The sequence below is a fragment of the Phyllobates terribilis genome, unplaced genomic scaffold (assembly GCF_046119375.1).
Source record: "Phyllobates terribilis strain yellow unplaced genomic scaffold, ASM4611937v1 Scaffold_13__5_contigs__length_258822181, whole genome shotgun sequence".
Taxonomy (NCBI): Eukaryota; Metazoa; Chordata; class Amphibia; order Anura; family Dendrobatidae; genus Phyllobates; species Phyllobates terribilis.
In genome coordinates, this window is record NW_027362773.1 from 160,450,062 (window position 1) to 160,454,881 (window position 4,820).

At 59.4% G+C, this 4,820-nt stretch overlaps 1 protein-coding gene across 9 annotated transcripts in view; it reads right to left on the reverse strand.

The window, feature by feature from the left end:
• CKAP5 (cytoskeleton associated protein 5) overlaps positions 1 to 4,543 on the reverse strand; it is a 31,015-nt gene extending 26,472 nt beyond the window's left edge. For 8 of the 9 annotated variants that reach the window (XM_073658897.1, XM_073658893.1, XM_073658896.1 and 5 more), the window contains exon 1: positions 4,392 to 4,543. The gene's annotated coding sequence lies outside the window, so the exon portion shown is untranslated. Of the gene's footprint in view, positions 1 to 4,361 lie in introns of all 9 variants that reach the window. The other variant, XM_073658890.1, reaches the window with a different exon arrangement.
• Between the last annotated feature and the right edge of the window lie 277 nt (positions 4,544 to 4,820).

Genomic DNA, 4,820 nt, shown 5'->3' on the forward strand with positions numbered 1-4,820 from the left:
CCTGCACCTGGAAGGGGGTCTGAGGATCATGCCAGAGAGATCCCTGCACCTGGAAGGGGTCTGAGATCACTGCCAGTAGATCCCTGCACCTGGAAGGGGGTCTGAGATCACTGCCAGTAGATCCCTGCACCTGGAAGGGGGTCTGAGATCACTGCCAGTAGATCCCTGCACCTGGAAGGGGGTCTGAGATCACTGCCAGTAGATCCCTGCACCTGGAAGGGGGTCTGAGATCACTGCCAGTAGATCCCTGCACCTGGAAGGGGGTCTGAGATCACTGCCAGTAGATCCCTGCACCTGGAAGGGGGTCTGAGATCACTGCCAGTAGATCCCTGCACCTGGAAGGGGGTCTGAGATCACTGCCAGTAGATCCCTGCACCTGGAAGGGGGTCTGAGATCACTGCCAGTAGATCCCTGCACCTGGAAGGGGGTCTGAGATCACTGCCAGTAGATCCCTGCACCTGGAAGGGGGTCTGAGATCACTGCCAGTAGATCCCTGCACCTGGAAGGGGGTCTGAGATCACTGCCAGTAGATCCCTGCACCTGGAAGGGGGTCTGAGATCACTGCCAGTAGATCCCTGCACCTGGAAGGGGGTCTGAGATCACTGCCAGTAGATCCCTGCACCTGGAAGGGGGTCTGAGATCACTGCCAGTAGATCCCTGCACCTGGAAGGGGGTCTGAGATCACTGCCAGTAGATCCCTGCACCTGGAAGGGGGTCTGAGATCACTGCCAGTAGATCCCTGCACCTGGAAGGGGGTCTGAGATCACTGCCAGTAGATCCCTGCACCTGGAAGGGGGTCTGAGATCACTGCCAGTAGATCCCTGCACCTGGAAGGGGGTCTGAGATCACTGCCAGTAGATCCCTGCACCTGGAAGGGGGTCTGAGATCACTGCCAGTAGATCCCTGCACCTGGAAGGGGGTCTGAGATCACTGCCAGTAGATCCCTGCACCTGGAAGGGGGTCTGAGATCACTGCCAGTAGATCCCTGCACCTGGAAGGGGGTCTGAGATCACTGCCAGTAGATCCCTGCACCTGGAAGGGGGTCTGAGATCACTGCCAGTAGATCCCTGCACCTGGAAGGGGGTCTGAGATCACTGCCAGTAGATCCCTGCACCTGGAAGGGGGTCTGAGATCACTGCCAGTAGATCCCTGCACCTGGAAGGGGGTCTGAGATCACTGCCAGTAGATCCCTGCACCTGGAAGGGGGTCTGAGATCACTGCCAGTAGATCCCTGCACCTGGAAGGGGGTCTGAGATCACTGCCAGTAGATCCCTGCACCTGGAAGGGGGTCTGAGATCACTGCCAGTAGATCCCTGCACCTGGAAGGGGGTCTGAGATCACTGCCAGTAGATCCCTGCACCTGGAAGGGGGTCTGAGATCACTGCCAGTAGATCCCTGCACCTGGAAGGGGGTCTGAGATCACTGCCAGTAGATCCCTGCACCTGGAAGGGGGTCTGAGATCACTGCCAGTAGATCCCTGCACCTGGAAGGGGGTCTGAGATCACTGCCAGTAGATCCCTGCACCTGGAAGGGGGTCTGAGATCACTGCCAGTAGATCCCTGCACCTGGAAGGGGGTCTGAGATCACTGCCAGTAGATCCCTGCACCTGGAAGGGGGTCTGAGATCACTGCCAGTAGATCCCTGCACCTGGAAGGGGGTCTGAGATCACTGCCAGTAGATCCCTGCACCTGGAAGGGGGTCTGAGATCACTGCCAGTAGATCCCTGCACCTGGAAGGGGGTCTGAGATCACTGCCAGTAGATCCCTGCACCTGGAAGGGGGTCTGAGATCACTGCCAGTAGATCCCTGCACCTGGAAGGGGGTCTGAGATCACTGCCAGTAGATCCCTGCACCTGGAAGGGGGTCTGAGATCACTGCCAGTAGATCCCTGCACCTGGAAGGGGGTCTGAGATCACTGCCAGTAGATCCCTGCACCTGGAAGGGGGTCTGAGATCACTGCCAGTAGATCCCTGCACCTGGAAGGGGGTCTGAGATCACTGCCAGTAGATCCCTGCACCTGGAAGGGGGTCTGAGATCACTGCCAGTAGATCCCTGCACCTGGAAGGGGGTCTGAGATCACTGCCAGTAGATCCCTGCACCTGGAAGGGGGTCTGAGATCACTGCCAGTAGATCCCTGCACCTGGAAGGGGGTCTGAGATCACTGCCAGTAGATCCCTGCACCTGGAAGGGGGTCTGAGATCACTGCCAGTAGATCCCTGCACCTGGAAGGGGGTCTGAGATCACTGCCAGTAGATCCCTGCACCTGGAAGGGGGTCTGAGATCACTGCCAGTAGATCCCTGCACCTGGAAGGGGGTCTGAGATCACTGCCAGTAGATCCCTGCACCTGGAAGGGGGTCTGAGATCACTGCCAGTAGATCCCTGCACCTGGAAGGGGGTCTGAGATCACTGCCAGTAGATCCCTGCACCTGGAAGGGGGTCTGAGATCACTGCCAGTAGATCCCTGCACCTGGAAGGGGGTCTGAGATCACTGCCAGTAGATCCCTGCACCTGGAAGGGGGTCTGAGATCACTGCCAGTAGATCCCTGCACCTGGAAGGGGGTCTGAGATCACTGCCAGTAGATCCCTGCACCTGGAAGGGGGTCTGAGATCACTGCCAGTAGATCCCTGCACCTGGAAGGGGGTCTGAGATCACTGCCAGTAGATCCCTGCACCTGGAAGGGGGTCTGAGATCACTGCCAGTAGATCCCTGCACCTGGAAGGGGGTCTGAGATCACTGCCAGTAGATCCCTGCACCTGGAAGGGGGTCTGAGATCACTGCCAGTAGATCCCTGCACCTGGAAGGGGGTCTGAGATCACTGCCAGTAGATCCCTGCACCTGGAAGGGGGTCTGAGATCACTGCCAGTAGATCCCTGCACCTGGAAGGGGGTCTGAGATCACTGCCAGTAGATCCCTGCACCTGGAAGGGGGTCTGAGATCACTGCCAGTAGATCCCTGCACCTGGAAGGGGGTCTGAGATCACTGCCAGTAGATCCCTGCACCTGGAAGGGGGTCTGAGATCACTGCCAGTAGATCCCTGCACCTGGAAGGGGGTCTGAGATCACTGCCAGTAGATCCCTGCACCTGGAAGGGGGTCTGAGATCACTGCCAGTAGATCCCTGCACCTGGAAGGGGGTCTGAGATCACTGCCAGTAGATCCCTGCACCTGGAAGGGGGTCTGAGATCACTGCCAGTAGATCCCTGCACCTGGAAGGGGGTCTGAGATCACTGCCAGTAGATCCCTGCACCTGGAAGGGGGTCTGAGATCACTGCCAGTAGATCCCTGCACCTGGAAGGGGGTCTGAGATCACTGCCAGTAGATCCCTGCACCTGGAGGGGGGGGGTCTGAGATCACTGCCAGTAGATCCCTGCACCTGGAGGGGGGGGGTCTGAGATCACTGCCAGTAGATCCCTGCACCTGGAGGGGGGGGTCTGAGATCACTGCCAGTAGATCCCTGCACCTGGAGGGGGGGGTCTGAGATCACTGCCAGTAGATCCCTGCACCTGGAGGGGGGGGTCTGAGATCACTGCCAGTAGATCCCTGCACCTGGAGGGGGGGGTCTGAGATCACTGCCAGTAGATCCCTGCACCTGGAGGGGGGGGTCTGAGATCACTGCCAGTAGATCCCTGCACCTGGAGGGGGGGGTCTGAGATCACTGCCAGTAGATCCCTGCACCTGGAGGGGGGGGGGTCTGAGATCACTGCCAGTAGATCCCTGCACCTGGAGGGGGGGGGTCTGAGATCACTGCCAGTAGATCCCTGCACCTGGAGGGGGGGGGGGGTCTGAGATCACTGCCAGTAGATCCCTGCACCTGGAGGGGGGGGTCTGAGATCACTGCCAGTAGATCCCTGCACCTGGAGGGGGGGGGGTCTGAGATCACTGCCAGTAGATCCCTGCACCTGGAGGGGGGGGGGGGTCTGAGATCACTGCCAGTAGATCCCTGCACCTGGAGGGGGGGGGGGGTCTGAGATCACTGCCAGTAGATCCCTGCACCTGGAGGGGGGGGGGGGGGTCTGAGATCACTGCCAGTAGATCCCTGCACCTGGAGGGGGGGGGGGTCTGAGATCACTGCCAGTAGATCCCTGCACCTGGAGGGGGGGGGGTCTGAGATCACTGCCAGTAGATCCCTGCACCTGGAGGGGGGAGTCTGAGATCACAGCCCCCACAGTCTCTGCACTCCTAGTTTTCACACTGTTAATTATGGATGAACAGTAGAGAATAAGCAGCAGACAGCGCCCAAACACCGGCGGAGCAGCCGCCCCCCGCACCTCTCGCAGTACCAGCCGTCACCCCCGGCCTGCAGCCCCCCTCTGTAGGCCATGTCAAGGCCGCCCCCTCATCTCCAGACAGCGACCCGTTCACCCCGCTCCACAGTCACGACCGGACCCTGACCTGCTTCCTCGCGGCTCGTGCTCCCTCCGCGATCTATCGCGATATTCCCGGCGCTCCGGGGACTCCCTGGATCCTCCGCCGTTTGTGCTACCCGTTTGAACTGTCTGACTGCGCAGTATCCTTAAACCTGATTGGATGAGAGAGCGACAGCGGCGGCTGCTGTTCGATTGGGCAGTTCGAACGCGGTGGGCGGGGCCTTGGTGAAGGGATTGCTGTGTCGCGCTCGGCGGAAGCTCACTCAGTCCTGTCAGGGCTGCGGTGAGGGTGGTTGTGTGTAGCTGGCGGCAGCTTGAGATTTTCTGAGGCCCTATCACAGGCAGGTTTTGGCCTCTTGCCCTCATTACTTGATTGTGTTCCTCTATTCTCCATTTTTCTTCTTTGTCTTCCAAAAGCGATAACCTTTTTACTGAATTGTTCTTCAGTTAATGG